This window comes from Crocodylus porosus, unplaced genomic scaffold (assembly GCF_001723895.1).
Source record: "Crocodylus porosus isolate Cpor-Errol unplaced genomic scaffold, CroPor_comp1, whole genome shotgun sequence".
Lineage (NCBI taxonomy): Eukaryota > Metazoa > Chordata > Crocodylia > Crocodylidae > Crocodylus > Crocodylus porosus.
The window spans coordinates 58,248,055-58,264,621 of NW_017728918.1; the positions used below are offsets into that span (position 1 = coordinate 58,248,055).

A 16,567-nucleotide genomic window follows, 5' to 3' on the forward strand; every position below is an offset into this window, starting at 1 on the left:
TCCCAGGCCTGGCCCGCGTGGCCACACCTTACCTGCAAGCCGGCAGCAAACCCGTGGCGAAAAAGACCGACAGCGTGAGCGCCCGGCCTTATATAGGCTGGCGGGGCGGGGCCTGCGTACACGTCACGGCTCCCAGCGTTCCGTTCGCTCCTCCTCCCACCCCCTCCGGTCAGGCAGGGAGCGCCGCCTAACTCCGATGGGGCGGGGCCGCCTTCCACTCGTCGGTAGCGGCGTATCCCGGCGCCGCACGTGGGCGCTCCCTGCGCGGACTTTGGTGACTGTCCCTGCCCGAGGGCGGGCTCCGGCGCGCCCCTCCCCCAGCCGGGAGAGCACCTGCGCGGGCGGGGCCCCACCACGCGGCCCATCCCCCCCTCTATGTCCCCCAGGGGGCGCCCGGGGCCGTGCTTGGGAGCCCGAGGAGCAGCCCAGCCCGGCCTCGAGGGTGAGGCGGCCCGTCTCCTTCCACCTGTCCTCCTCGCCGCCCGCCGATGGCTGGGTCGGAGGTGGCTGAGACAGCCTCGTTTCCCCGCCGCCTCCTCGGGACAGGAAGCGAGATCCCCTTGGGGGCCGACTCCTCGAGCAGGCGTCCTCTTTTGCCTCAGACTTGGGTCCCCTCCTACTTCACTTGCAGCCAAACCCGCTCCTTCGCTCAGAGATGCATCAGTTCGTGCTTGGTTTTGGGGGCGGGCAGCAGATGGTAGGAAGGCCGGGCTGGAAGGGGCCTCACGGGACCATGTAGGCCAGAGCAAACCAGCCCAGGCTCTTGCCTGTCCAGCCCACTGGCGAACACCTCCAGGGATGGAGACATGCTTCATGGCTCTTCTGGGAGTGGACAGTGTGCACCCACCCTGAGCACACCAGGCTTCTCCCCCCAGAGTCCTGCAGAGGTTGGGTCTACAGCTTTCCATGTACACACTCACTACCGACAGCCTCACCCTGTCCCAGGACCTATTGGTCAACCTCCTCCTGGCCCTGGCCAAGACAGCAACATACCTAAGAGCAAAGGAGGCATGAGGCCAGGCTCTGGCCTGAGAAACCCACGTGAGCATGGGGTTGTCTTCGCTCGCATCCTGTGGCAGAGTTTCACTGGCCCTGTCCACAGGCATCCCAATTCATGCAGCAGGCACTGGCAACTGCTACGCTTGGTATTCCCTTCTGATCCCTTGTTTTGAACTTGTGACCTCACATCCTTTTCTGTTTCCTTTTTTTTGTCTTTCTCCAAAGCAATCCTGTTGAGTTGTCAGTGGCCTTCCTTTTAAAGGGGGTCTTATAGTTGTTATTGGTGGGCCTAGGCTCATGTTCCCCAAGTGGAGCAAACAGGTCTGTCGCATAGTGGCAAAGAGGAGGTGCTGAGTGATCAGGGCACAGCCAGCGTTTTCCCCTGTTCCTCTCACCTGCAGCCTCCTGCATTTAAGGTCCAGGAAGTTCAAGGAGTAGCATATTTCCATGGACAATGAGGGCCCTGGCACAGTCAAATTGGATAGAAACCAGCTACAGCGTTGTTACATGTTTTCAAGCACTAAGCTTGTAGCTGGCTGCCTCTTATAGCCAGATAGTCATTTTTAGTATGGCTTATCTTTACTTTTGCATGTGTGGCTGGTCTAGTTTCATTGCACAATTAACCAGTTAATTGTGTGATAATTACTTTGCACTTGTGGCAGGTTTTACTTTGCACATGTGGCCAATCTAAAATTATTGTGTGATACACTAGTCAGTCGCTTAATATGCATAATGTGTAGCAGGAGCCTAAGAAAGAGAAACAGGAAAGCAGCCCACTCTAATATGGCTCACGCATCCTTAGCATTTTCTCGTTCAGGTCAGATACATTTCTGGCAATGTAGAAACAGACCAAATGCAGACTCCACCTGCGGTAGTACAACAGTCTGAAAATTAACGTCACATGCTGGAAAATGTGCACTGAAGTACATACCTGTATAACTCCAACCTTGTATAACCACCTGAGAGGGCATGGACTACATGGATACATAAACAGAAACTTTCAGTGCACTTTCTAGATACTAGGCAATATGACTGTACAGTATGGACTTCTGAAAGTTTCCCCACAGTTACTACCCAGGTCAGTCCCACTAGTCAAAGCTATACCAGACATTCTCAGTCTTTCAGAAGTCCCACTAGTCCTTGAATACAGTACACAAAATCTTTACACACTGTACAGTGATGCTTCATGACAGAAATCCCACCCGTAACCTTACAGGGAAGTGTGTCAGGAACTAGTTACAAAATAGTAATAAAAACATTAGAAATTACACCTAAAGCCTTTGTTTGGTGTCTCAGTTTGTAGGTGTCATCTGTTTCTATATAAAAGTTTGTTTGGGAAAGGCACCCACAGCAGAGAATGTATTGGCATTGCTTTAGTATCATTAGGTGTGTAGAATGGGAGAAAGAGATTAAAAGGATCACCTGTTTTTCAAGCAAATAAATTGTTATATAAATGGTATTAAAAGCTCAACTTAAGGTTTTACTTCTAAGGAATCTCTTTCACTGATTCCTTATCTATCATAAAAAACACAAGAGACAGTGTCTCCTGATCACTTGAAGAGGCATATGGGATATCAGCGCAAAAGCAAGGGGTATAACAGGAATATCCTGATTGTCCAGCCTTTCTAGCCCATTCTGCTTCTACTTCTCCATTGCAGACTTTTCCCTGCCAGTTGTTTTGAGTGGGTTGACTTGTGCTATTTGAAGGGAGGATATCTCTGCTCCTCTCCAATCAGATAACTGTCATTTGGTTTTTGGTTTCTGTGGGAGAGTGGGGAGGTGCATAAAAGCAGGCTTATTCCACCCCCACCCCCACACCACTCCCCAGGAGCCACAATGGCCACTCTTAGGAGTTACTAAGTTCCTTATCTAAAAGTTATGGAAAGGGGAAAAAACTGATTTCCTGTCCCAAACAAGACTAAGCGGGCCCCTGTTCTGATGTGGGGGAAAAGCTGAATTCTTTAAGAGGAGGAGCAAGGAAGAGGCCTACTGGAAAAGAGAAGGTTGCACCCATTCAGCTGGACAGATACCAAAATAAGCAGCAACTCTTGTTGACAGGATACTACTACAATTTCCTTGCCATCCACCAAAAGTAGAGGATGGGGCAGTTTTTCTCATCCAATATGGGTTTATTGTGCAGCACCTCCAGATGTACTTACTTGTATTACTGAGAAGGCAAAACTTGCACAGACTGGGATCCTGCCACATTCTCATCCAACACAGGGAACTAAGCTAAATAAATCCCTGGTGAATACTCTCAAACCAATCACACCCCTTAATATGGACACAAGTCTCCTTACTTGCTGAAGCCAGAAAAAGGGATTCAATCCATGAATTCAATACACCAAACAGCCCATCTTCAGTTGCAAGACATGCAAGATTTTAAGAAATATATTCATTATTCTAGAGGCCTCTATAAAAAAAAAAAAAAAAAAAAAAAAGCAACCTTCTAGAGATGCAGAAAAACTGTCAATTTTAGCATAATGGATTTTTCTTCTACAATACTAGTAAATCCACTTTTGATTTTTCCCCCATTCTATGCACACACCTTTAAAGTCAAGTCAAGACAGGCCAAGATTCCAGCTGTTAAAATGGTCTTCTGTCCCTCCTCCTTTCTGTAACTGCCATTTAATCTTTAGCAGTAGAACTGAAAGCTCCAACTTGAATTAAGAGAAGCATTTCATTAGTTGGAACAGAATACTGAAGTGGAAGAAATCAAAATTACAAGAATTTGGGCTCACGGTATATGCCTCTCAAATGTCAATGTTTACCTTGGACAAGAAAACTATTGAACATAACTCCACGTAAGGCTACCCTCAACCCTGACCCAACTAGATTTAACACCTGAACCTGCCATGGGTAAAGTAGGGGAACCACGGCAGCAAATGTCCTGCTTCTATAAATGTCAATATATGCTCTAGAGATCCATGCCCCCTGCTACAGAGAAAGGCAAACCCCCCACAGTCCACACCAGTCTGGCCGTGGGAGACAAATTCCTTCCTGACCAATATGGCAATTGGCCTGACCCTGAGCAGAGTAGCAAGACCCTCTAGCGTGGGTGACTGGTGCCCCCCCCCCCAGCAACCAGTCTGCTGTGGTAGTAAATTTAGTCGGGCTTCTGGCCTACTTGACTAGGAAAACACACAAAGACCTGAAGTGCTGATACTACTTATTTCAGTTACATGTTCTGAGATAAGGATTCCTGCATGCCTTCTTCAGTTTTGATATATTACCCTGTATACAGAAGTTTTCTTTAAGTAAACTGCCTGCATGTCTGTGTGATTTACCATTGTTTTGTTTCTCCAAGGTTGTATTTTTTTCTCTTTCTCTGTCTTAAGTATAAACATGCTTGTAAACTTAGAGTGTCCGAGAAATCCTTTGAAACAGACAAGGGTGGTTCCCCTTGCTGTATGGAATTCTCCCTGTGATCACAGTATAGCCCTAAATAAAGAAAAGCTGGCTCTGTCGGTTCTGATTCAACCACAACACGAAGTTTGATTTCTTCCACGCACCCCCCATGGCCAATCTCACCGACAAGGGAGGGGGGATCCCCCACAGCTGATCGTGCCAACTGGGAAGTGGCCATGGCGCTTCATCAGGCACTCCCACTCCCCAGCCAGTGCTCTCAGTGGGGGCACCAGCTCCCCCACCTGCCCCCCTCGTAAGTGGGGAGTGCGGCCTGTCACGGGGTGCATCAGTGCTCTTGGGGGGCACGTGCACTGCCATGCACCTCCTATGCATTGTCACTGCTGGGGACCTCAGCACACCCCAGCTGAGGTCCCCAGCCTTAGCTGTAGCCAACACCCAATGCCTCTGGGGAGGCTTAAAAACACCCTAACAGCAGAAAAAGGGAGGGGGGTAACGGGATCAACCAGCAAAGTCCAGAATCATGGGAAATATTCATGGTGAAAAATAGGGATAGCTACACCTAAATTATCCAGTGGCAGTCAAACTTTTTCTTGAACACCTCCAGTGATAGACAGTCCACAGCTTCCCTAGGCAGTCTATTCCACTGCCTCACTAATCTCACAGTGAAGAAGTTTTTCCAGCTATCCAATATAAGTTTACTTTCCTGCAACTTAAAGCCATTGGTCTGCATCCTCCTCTCTGCAGTAAGACAGAAAAGGTATTTTCCCTCTTCTTTATGGCAATCCTTCAAATATTTGAAGAGTGCTATCACGTCCCCTCTTAAACATATTTTCCATACACTAAATATGCCTAGCTCATCATCTTTGTTGCCCACCTCTAAACCCTCTAACTTCTCCAGAACTGTACACTGTACTCCAGATGAGGCCTAAGCCAGTGCTGAGTAGAGAGCCACTCTATGATAACACTGACAAATTATTATACCCCAGTTCTGTCAACAGTGAGGTGGATGTCCAGCACCCTAGTGAATCTAAGCTACCAGCAGCTCCTGGTTACAGTTTCCTTGATTTCTATTGTATCTGACAGGGGAAGAGCTAAGAAAGCAAGCATAAGACAAAAAAAATCAATAGCAAAGCTAGCACAGCATATGGAATGACAGGAACTGTTTAAAGAAACTTGTCTAACTCGCTTTCAGTAATTTTTGCAGCAGTGGCCTCCCCCATAACAGCTCTTAGGTGACTTTAAACCCCTGTGTTACAAGTGCCTTCACAAAAGAAGAGCACATGTAGGCCCTAGTTCAGAAAAATCAATGAGACTGTTTGTGTGCTTATGCACTTTCTGGATTGCAGCCATTAATTGTGGAATCCCTTCCTGCTTTGAAGGGAACCGTCAGAAGTTTAATAGTTGTTTGCACTCCAGCCTTTTCTAGCTGGGACAGGCCAAATATCAAGCCAACTGCAAGCTACGGTCTAGTGTTGTGACCTTTCAATATTAACACACAAGCAAAATTCATGAAATTTCTGAGCAGTATCATATACTGTTCAGTGGATTTGCCAAACTCCCAATTAAATGCATCAAGATACATTTCTAAAAGAGATGATGTCAGGCTAACATGTCCAAATTATTGTTTGTTTTAATTTTGAAAAAATATATACATTTTTCACAAAAGTTATTGAATACAAATATTTTGAAACTAATATAGCATGTAAAACTAAGCTGGGACAAAAAATAAAGGAAACAAAACATAATAAAAATCTGCAAGATGGTTTCAGATAAAATTAACTCAGGTAAAATAATTTTTGAGCTGAAGAAAGACAAAAAGTAAATGGTTGGTAATTTTCATTTCCCCTAAAAAGAATATATACAAAGAAGCACAATGAGTATGTAAAAACTGTTCTTTCTTTCCCCCCAGCATATTTGTATTTAAATATCAACCACAGAGGAAGAAGTAGATGACAGTATGTGATAGGATTTAAGAGTGCGTGCATTATTGGTGAGGGAAGGAGGAGGGAAAAACTGGACAATGTCCTTGAAATTAAAGCCTGTGCTTTTTTCAATCAAAAGATAACACTCTTTACCATTAAGGGAGCCAGAAGTTGAGATCTTAGTTAAAGGGATATTCTCTGTTAAGAAAGCCAAACAGCATTTCTAATCGTTAATTTAAGAGAGATGTAGAAACTTAATTATTATTCATTTCAAAAATCGCTTGTAAAAATTGCATGGGAATGCCTTCCAATTCATTCTACTGGAGTGACTCAGCTCCCTCTAAACACGCCAATTAAAATATGTATTATGGTTGATTAAAAAATTAAGTTCCCATTAATACTATACATTGTTTTTAAACAACTGTAAAAAAGTTGTGATCTGGATTCATGTGTGAAATGTTTTTTCCTTGTAGTAGATTTTTAAGATACAAAATTATATCTTTCTTTGCAGTTGAAACATCTCACTTTTGTTGGCAGGAATGCTCATCATGCCTTTTTTGAGAAGGGTGTTAGTCCTTAAAAGGGAAAGGACCATTTCCCTTTAGAACACTTGCTACAGGATGCAACATACAGGTCAATTCAAGAATTGCTTGTGGCCAAGGAAACCAGAGATTGTGACACACTGAGTGCATCTACACATGCATATTTACTGTGCAGTAACTGAAATTACTGTACAGTATGAGCATGCATCCCCATGCGTACACCTATACTGTGCAGTAAATATGGTGACTTACGCCAACTTGAACATAAATTTGCACTTTAGTCCCACGTCAGTCCACACACAGTATTAATGTGCCTTAGTGCCTGCACATGTAGATGCCAGCCTATTCCCATTTATTGCACAGTAATTTACGGTGCAGTAAATTACTAAACCAGCATAAATGCATTAGGTATTAATAAGAATACTTACTGATTACTTGCCAGACAAGTGGGATGCTTCAGCTGAAGGAATCAAGGCACTTCAGTTCCCATAACTATGAGTTATTAATGCTGGCTTATGTGTGATTTGAATCTATCAGTGAACAAACATGCAATCTGTTCTCATGAGCACCAATCAAATGTTCAGCTTTTATTCTGGAACATCAAAATATGAACTTGGACAAGGTGGAGGAAGAAAGGTGCTTTATCTTGTTTCATTTAACTAAAACATGGAGATGCAGTATAGAATTTCAAGGGTGCATGATTCTTCAATATACAAAGCACATGCAACTCTCTTGGAAAGGAGAAAATGGGGAGAGCAAAGGATATGTTACATAAGAAACTCCAACAAAAATCTTTGGCCTTCCATTCAATATTCTTGTAAAATCTATGTTAGCACTTATATGACCCACATCTGCTATGATAAACATTAGAGATTGTGTGTGAAGATAAAATAGTATTTATTATCTCATAATACACAAAACAAGCATATTGCTGACAATCACACAGGAAGTCTGGCGAGTCGGTGTCCAGTGTCTTCAACCACATCCTTCCTCTTAAAGATTAGTTGGCCAATAGCCAGTGAAAATAATCAAGAATTAGAATTAGATGCTCAAAGAAAAAAGATTTTGGTTTTTGAGGTCCTTCTTCATGACTTCCAGCCTGATCTCAGCAGCAGTTAAGATTTGCACAAAAAACTTTTAGTTCTACATTAATATGCTCATGCAGGTAGGTACAAAGAACATACATAAGTAACTGCGTAAAATATGAGAGAACACAGGGATATTTTCTAAGATACATGTGTGTGCTAGAAACTTGTAGAATTTTGGATATTTTGCATAAGTGCTTTCATTTCCAATTAGATCAGATCATAGTTATTTAAAGTAACACAATCAATATGTTTTGGCCATATATTTGACCAAACTTAAAACTTAAAATCTAGAGGACAAAATGTTATCAGGCAAAGGTCTCTCTCCCCAGCGGCTGTAGCTTCGCTTCTGAAATGCATGAATTACATTTTCTAAAGATTATAAATAGATTTTCTATATATCCCACTATTTAAAGACATTGTGGATGCTTGCAGATGTTAAAAACAAACAAAATAGACAAAACATGCTTTTCCAAGAGAAGTAGTGCATTACTTCAACCCAGCTCTGTAGTACCTGTAAAGTTGGGGCACCTCAACAGGGCTTTTTGTCACTTTTAGCTAAAGCTGATTCAGTCAGCTATTAGATACAATTGCCTAAAAAGCCCAACTAAAGCAGTGTTTCTCAACCTATGGGTCATGACTCAAATGTGGGTCTCAAGAATATTTCAAAGGGTCACAAACAAGTGCCAGAAAAAAGCACAGGTTTCCACTTGCTGGATGGCAACGTTCCAGCCTGCAAGGGGCTGCTTGGGGCACGGGCAGCACACAGCCAGGCAGGGTCATGGAAGCATCCCCAGCAGCCAGATGGAGGTAAGTGTATGGGGAACAGGGGTTGGATAGCCAGGACTTGGGAACTGTTGGGGTGGGGGAGTAGTGTCGGGGGGAAGGGTGGGGGTTGTGCATGTGTGGAGGAGGGGGCAGCTGCCTGCCAGCATTGGGGAAAGGTGGCCTGGCCTCGAGACTGCAGCAGGGCAGCACTGTGGGTTGGGCACCAGTAGGGCCAAGTGGGTGTGGGTCAGGAAAAGCCAACTGGTCCTGGTATGAAAAAGGTTGAGAACCACTGCACTAAAGCAACCAATCTTTACAGATGTCAGGTGAGCTGGGTTGAAATAACGCGCTGCCTCTTCTGGGCATGCATGAGGCTTGGGGCAGAAATGCACCATTTGAAGTAGAGTGCCTTTTTTTGTTTTTAAACATCTGCAAGTACCCTATATAATCAGAGACATGCTAGAAAATAAAGGAGAGTTCACAGGTTATGTTGGCCTCTAAGAAGCCCTGATAAATCTAACAAATGTCATTCCCTGGTGCATGTAAAATGGTACTATAGTAAGGCCTGAGCCTACAGATGCTAAAATACTGGCCTAACGCATGCTCCAACGCATTCCAATTAGACCGCGTCAGAGCAAACCCAATTAATTGCTTCTGCCGGGACGTTCGAACCAGCACACTCCAGTGTGCCGTGGTATCTTGTGCATTCAGCATCCCCACATTTCAAAATGGCAGTGGGGTGCTTTCACTAAAGCTTGTTAGAGCTTGTTAAAGCTTTGTCTAACAAGCTTTAGTGAAAGCACCCCTACCGCCATTTTGAAATGTAGAACACTGAATACAAGACACTGCGGGCATTTTAGTGAGAGGCTCTCAGGAGCTCTCAAGAGCCACTCTAATTAAAATGTCCCACTCCCACACCCCAGAGTATGCGTCTCTTAGGAGACTACTACTAATTCCAATGACGTTAAGAGAGACATTCATGCACACAAGGAGAGTTTTTACAGGCTTGGAGCTGTAGATAACTCTATTTATCTGTTCTGTTTCTATTTCCAGAGACTTCCCTATCTTATATTATACATATTGTTACAAGGTTAGTGTAGACCAAGGTGACTCAACATGCATTAAAGATGGAATAATGTTGCAGGTTTGATTTATTTTAATGCATTAGTTCCTATTACGTATCAATAATGTCTATGTTAACATACACATTATTATGGGAATTCCTTTTCACCTTCTTAAAGACGCATATCTTTGGAGAGAGCACATACATATGAACAATCTTTTAATAGGCTAATAGGAACACAAAGATTAGACGAGATTAGATAAAGAAGGCCTGCTTTGAAAAATAATTTAATGTGATGAAGTAACAGAAGCCACTTTAAGAAGCTGCTTAGTTCTATGGTAGTGTGGACTGGATTTACATAAAGATTCTTACCTGAGCAAAAGTAGTCAAAAATGCATTTTAAAAGTGAGTGCTCAGATGTTATAAAAATCAGCTAAAAATTGTAGATACACCCAAATTAGCATGTGGAAAAACTCTAAGCCTATGCCAAGTGAAATGACATAATGTGAAATGATATTTGCAAGACAGGAACCAACAGTCTATACACAATGCACACATCTCAAAATGTTTTTGTAAAATGCTTCAATTAGTCCTGAAAAAGTATTATTCCGTAGCACTTTCTTTAATACATTTAAATAATCTTGCTTTGATGCATATACAGTGCATGTATTACATGAAGAATGAATGTACAATTCAAACAACTCTGTATGTGTTCGCCAGCATGGGGCTACCCTTCTCAGGAACATGAGGGGAGGTCATTTTTGGAAAAGCAAAACCAGAATTAAAAAAAATAAATGGTGAACTCTTGTAAATCTCATTAAAGTTCACACAAATGACAAGTGCTCAGTACCAATAAGTTAAGCCTGAAGTGCCTTGTGCTTTGGCCAAATAAACTTGGAGAATAATTTTCTTCATTTAATTCAACATCTAGGTGGAGCAAATAAAAAGTAATCCATGGAGGTTAAAAATCATTTCAGCCATTGACAGCATCCAAGGAGGACACTGTTTAAACTAAAATATCTCTGTTGCTCAGAGTTGGACACAAACCACTGGACGGAAGGAGAAACTGATTTTTAAGAGCACTGAGTAAAATGTGACACATTACAAACATCCAAGTCTTATGGTGATGTTCTATACATGGTACTACCATACCATGTCAAAATGTTAAACATAGAAGCACCTACTTCAGTATTTAACAGTATTCTTACAAAAGGAAAAAAAAAAAAAGATCTCTATTTGAATATTACATCCACTGCATGCCTCTCTGCTGTGATCTACGATGTAACAGCATCAGGAAGTGATGTGGACAAACTACAACAGCTAACTTACTCAACTGTGATCACCAAATTGTCTCTTGGGGCATTTTTACATGTGCTCTGGGGGTGGGGACGGCACTTTAATTAAAGCAGTTCCAAGAGCTGCTCTAATAAAAGCACCCACAGCATCTCATATATCAGTGTCCCTGCACTTCAAAATGGCAGTAGGGGTGCTTTAACTAAAGTTTGCAGAATGAGCTTTAGTTAAAGCGCCCCCACTGCCATTTTGAAGTACAGGGACACTGATACAGGAGCTGCAGAGGCTGGCTGGAGCATACTAATTAGCCCACTCCAGACGACTTTGTTAATCCTGTCTTATAGGGTATCCTTGATTAATTGAATCTGCTCCAATGTGCTATAATTGCAGAGCATAGGAACAGCCTCCCCACACATGTACAGGTACCTTTGGTGATACTTATTTCAACCAAATAAAGAGCAAGTGACAGATGAAAGAGTTTAATTCTCTTTCCAGTCCCATGAGACATCCAGCTTCCCTTTCAGTAGAACATTTGTAGACTGGTTAGTTCATTCTGGCTTTCACTAGCAGAGCTTTATGATCCTGGTCCACCCTGTGTATCATATCTGTCCTAAAGTCCAGGAAAAGATTATTTCAGAACAACTCTCTTGGCATTTAAAATCATCTCCCACACGATTGCTTTTTTAAGCACTTGGCTATCCATGGAGGTATTCAGAAAAAGCTTGTCCTGAAGATGTGGATATCTTCTATGTTCTCTAATTAAAAACCTACACTCTCTCTGCTATATGAAATGCAAAATCCTGTTCATTTGGTTTCACAGATATTCTATGCCATGACACTTTTTCATTAGCTAAATGGGTCAAGCTAAATTGGGACAAGACACTCTTGTTCTGGAAATAAAAGGTAGGCACACGTGGAATTATTTAGGCACCATTCAGATAGCTCATCAAAATACCTCCATGTTCTGAAGGACTGTATGAGATACTTGTTAGTTAGCCGATAAGAAATTGTCAAGGTATCATAGAAACAATTACTACCTTTATAGGGATTCTTCCACATTTGGTCATTTTTTTTTAGATACAGAAGATATTGCAACCAGCTTTTACAAAAGGTGTAACTTACTGACTTCTGGTATAAAATGAATTTGGGAAAAATCAGAGGTAGAGTGTTGTTGGTATATATTTAATTGGCATTTGTATTACTTGTCTGCTGCTTATCCCAAGATAGCTGTTTTCTAAAGCCTGCTTATCCATTCCCCCCATCATCTACTTGTAAATCACAAATAACCATCGACTGTGCTGCTGCTGCCCTTGGCTAGCTGGATGTCTGCCCTCTCTAGATCCCCCTGTAAAAAAGAGAGGCAAACAAGTTTGGTTTGGACTGAACTAAATCTAAAATGTTTTGATTCTTCTCACTAAAACCAAAGAATTTAAATATCCGGTTTTGTACTGAACAAAACTCAACTCAAAATGAAACCTATACTTTTAAGGCCTGTGTAAGAAAAGCAAAGGAAATGAAAGACTACATTCACAAAACTTATGAAGGAGAAATTCACCTCCTTTTTACCCAATAACTGAGTCACAGCAGGAATTTGAACCAGGGTCTCCAATCTCTTAAGTGAGCACTGATGCTGAAATTTTTTCCATAGCCCACATATCAAGAGGAAGTAGTGGCTGAAACAAATTGACAGTTCCCATTTCAGAAGTGTCCTATCTGCTGTCTTACAGGGTATCCTCAATCCTTCTTGTTGGAGGTACCCCCTTAAATAGCTATTGACAAACAAAAAGAAAAATATCTGGGCTGGTGGTTACAACGCTCATTCAGGGGATGGACATATGTATTCCACACCCGCTTCAGGGAATGTTTGCTCTATTTACCAAAGTTATCAGTGTCAATAGGGTAGAAAAGATATTCTGCTTAGGGTATTCTCAATCAACTGGTGCTTAGGAGACTCTCCAGGTAGGCAGGAGACAGTTGTGTGTTCAGATATCCTTGTGGAAAGGAGGGAAGGGTATTAACTGAGATGCAACCTCTGTTAATTATGAAGACAACATAATTCATTTAACTGCTTTGTGGTTTTGTTTTAACATTTTTGGTTTGTGGATGTTAGTATGTTCTTTCTTTTGGGAAATTATTTCACTGTGGCATGTTATAAGGCAAAGGTGGCCAGCCTTTGGCACAGATACCACAAGTGGGCAGCCTGTGTGTGTGGCATGCAGCAGATCAAGGAAGGGACAGGCAACATAACAAAAAATAGGCCAGCAAGCAGAAAGCATAGCATCAGATCCAGTAGGGGAAGGGGACCAGAGAGGCATTTAGAGGGGTGCAGAGCTAATTTGGCCACACTGTTCTATGTCAACCCTGCAGAGACCACAAAACACAGGTACTCCAAAAGCCTACAGAGGAACATGTTGTCAGGAATATCCTAAGAGATGAACATAAATATATGCTCATTCAGGGTACACAAAGAAGACCATGCAGTAACCATGAATAGAAAAATGTGGGGTCCATTTAGCTGATTGTTTTTATATCATTCATTTGTCTCTCACATTCATTTCTACAGATGTTTAAATGTATTGCTGTTGCTTTAACTTAAACAAAGTGATTAACCCTTTCCTTCCAGATGAGTCTGGTAAAGAATTTTGATGCAAAACAAACATGTTCAACTGCAGGACTATTCCCTACCCCTTCATTCAGCCTAGCATGAGGCACTGTGTAATATGCACATCATTCAGTTTAAAGGGATTCTGTTGTAATTCCACATCCTCCCTGCTTGCCTCATGCATTCTTGTGGTCACCATGGTTACCAAGTCAAGCCATTTACAGATAACTCTTAGATATAGATGCATCTATTTTATATAATATCTACCCAAGCTTTATATTTTAGACTTATTCATTGGGGTTTGATTCTAATTGGATACTGAAAAACTAGGAGAATCCAAGGTCTGGAAAGTGTGATTTCCTTGAATTCCTCCAATCTCTCAGTACTAACCCTCAAAGGAAACTTACAAAACACTTTCCAGAGATGAGCCTATGAACTCCACTTCATCAACCTCCTGGATATTAAAAATCATGGACTATATACAGACATTGGATTTATGACACATTATAACCTGCCTGACATCTGACTCTCCAGGTATCTCTCCACTATTCATCCCCCCCCGCCCCCGCCTGTCTCTCACCCATTGACTCCTCAATCTACGTTTTCACTGACTGCCTGTCTTGTATACATAATGGACCAGCCTCTGGCTTCTTTACTTTTCTTTCCATCCAGGAAGAGCACACACCAACTGCTGAAACTTCCTTAGCCTGATGAAGGGTTTGTAAGGCTTGATTAAATTTTTCCCCCAACTATTTAAGTTGGTCTAATGAAAGATATCATATTCACCCAAAGAACCTTGTCTGACTTCCTTGAGGTACTCAGTCTATGTACCTTATGGAGGAAAAGATTAAGAAGCAATATGATACTAGTCTTGAGGGACTAACTGAGGGAGACTCTATCCTATGCTTTCTAAAGGGTCTTGTTTTAGTTCAGCCATGATATTTTGACCTCAAGGAATACTTTTACCATGGAATTCCATGGGTTGGCACGTTGCAGGAAGTCAGGCTAATTGATTTATTATTAGCCTGACCATAGATCTGTGAATTTATACTATGATGCAATCCTACAAAAGTTGCTAATAGAACAGCTTGCTGTATAAGCTGTCTTCTACCCTCTGTGTGCAAAATGCATTATATGTAATACATCGATGTCACGCTAGCCTAACTTTATCTTGATCAAGAAAAGTAAATTCCCTCCCACATATCTTCTAAGTGTACATGCAAATAGAATAATTGCAGTTCCTCCAGCAAAGGTTAAGCCTGTGTTTTATAAAAGAAGGAGTAAAATAGGTTCTGCCAAGATACAGAGCTGCAAATCACTGCAAGAGCCACACAGAAGTGTCTTATTTTATAACTGTCAGTTCATTTGTTTCTTCCATCTTCCTCTGGTGCTGGTCACTTGTAAAAGTGGATATGGGATTAGATGGACAGCTTACTTGACAATTCCTATATTTGTAGTTGAGAAGTAAAAGTTTGCTAAATGTAGCAAGTATGATCTTTCAGAGAAGACAGTCAACTGCCCCAGAGGCTGGAAGAAAAGGTATTCTGAACTATTATGTAATGTACTAGTATGTTGAAGTGGCTCCAGATCTATTCAGCTCTAATACTTGTAGGAATAACAGCTATGCTTTTGAAAGGTGTTTGTAGAGGAATGGCACTTCAGAGGTTAAATATGTGCATTAAAGACTGTAAAAAAAAAAAAAAAGTAGACTTCAGCCCTTTTACACTATGAACTTGTATGAGTCAGCTCTTGTGGCATCCAAGGGGAATCTAACCATGAACACAAGCCAAGACTGACATGCTGAACTGTCATACTCCGACTTGTGGCTACAGACAGAGTCCATGGTTCCGGGCTCCACGCAGATGGAGCCCCTGGCTCTCGGCTGCAGGGGCTGCCTGTTGCTTTTTCAGGCTCTGGGGCCCTTGCGGGGTCTGCTCCCTTTTGTGGTCTCTGGCACACCAGCTGGAGGAGCTCCAGGCCACAGTCCAGAGCCTGCGTGCCATCAGGGACTGTGAGCAGGAGATAGACTCCTACTGCCAGGCCCTTCTCCCCGGGGAGCCGGAGGGTAGACCACAGTCTCCCCCCAGGACAAAGGAGTACACCAGGACCTCCTGCTCTGTCCAGTCAGGGGCATGGACCAAGGTGGTCAAGGGCCCCAAGGCCCGCCGCACCAAGCCCCCTGCCCCGCCGGAGCTTAGCAACAGGTACACACCTCTTGCAGCAGAGCCTGCTTAGTTGCCAGCTCCCACAGGCAACACAGGTTCACCTGCAGCTACTGCCCCCACCCTCCTCAAGAAAAAACGTAAGGTGTTTGTTGTGGGAGACTCCATCCTGAGGGGGACTGAGGGGGCAATCTGCCGCCCCCACCCCTTAGCCCGGGAAGTCTGCTGCTTCCTGGGGGCCCTCATCCGGGACATTGCAGAGAAGATCCCAAAGCTCCTCTATCCCATACAGACTACTATCCTATGCTCCTTATTCATGTGAGCACCAATGACACGGCTTGGAGCACTCCCAGCCGGGTCATGAGGCACTACAGGGATTCGGGAGCGGGGCTAAAGTGTCTGGGGGCACAGGTGGTGTTCTTGTCGATCCTCCCAGTCTCAAGCTATGGGCTGAGGAGGAAGAGGAGGATCCACATAGTCAACCAAAGACTGTGGCGCTGGTGTCATCGGGAAGGCTTTGGCTTCCACAACCACAGCCCGCTCTTTGGCGAGAGAGGCAGTGAGCTGCTGGGAAGAGATGGCCTCCACCGCTCTTCCCTGGGGAAGAGGCTCTTCACAGCCAGACTGGCTGACCTGCTCCACTGGGCTTTAAACTAAGCCTGCTGGGGGATGGGGGGGGACTACTGCCACTGCTGGCCCGCTGAGCAACCCATGCAAAGCCAGTGGGCCAAGGCACTTAAGGGAGCCCACCCTTGCCCCAGG

General features: G+C 43.3%; 1 protein-coding gene and 2 long non-coding RNA genes across 3 annotated transcripts in view; 1 reads left to right on the forward strand and 2 right to left on the reverse strand.

Moving 5' to 3' along the window:
- EEF1A1 (eukaryotic translation elongation factor 1 alpha 1) overlaps positions 1 to 103 on the reverse strand; it is a 4,340-nt gene extending 4,237 nt beyond the window's left edge. The window contains exon 1 of the mRNA XM_019537641.1: positions 33 to 103. The gene's annotated coding sequence lies outside the window, so the exon portion shown is untranslated. The remainder of the gene's footprint in view (positions 1 to 32) is intronic.
- The window catches only part of LOC109311798, a 9,127-nt gene extending 6,790 nt beyond the window's left edge, over positions 1 to 2,337 (forward strand). Inside the window, exon 3 of the long non-coding RNA XR_002101621.1 lies at positions 2,327 to 2,337. This is a non-coding gene — a long non-coding RNA (uncharacterized LOC109311798). The remainder of the gene's footprint in view (positions 1 to 2,326) is intronic.
- A 9,262-nt stretch (positions 2,338 to 11,599) lies between these two features.
- The window catches only part of LOC109311799, a 21,570-nt gene continuing 16,602 nt past the window's right edge, over positions 11,600 to 16,567 (reverse strand). The window contains exon 3 of the long non-coding RNA XR_002101622.1: positions 11,600 to 11,613. This is a non-coding gene — a long non-coding RNA (uncharacterized LOC109311799). The remainder of the gene's footprint in view (positions 11,614 to 16,567) is intronic.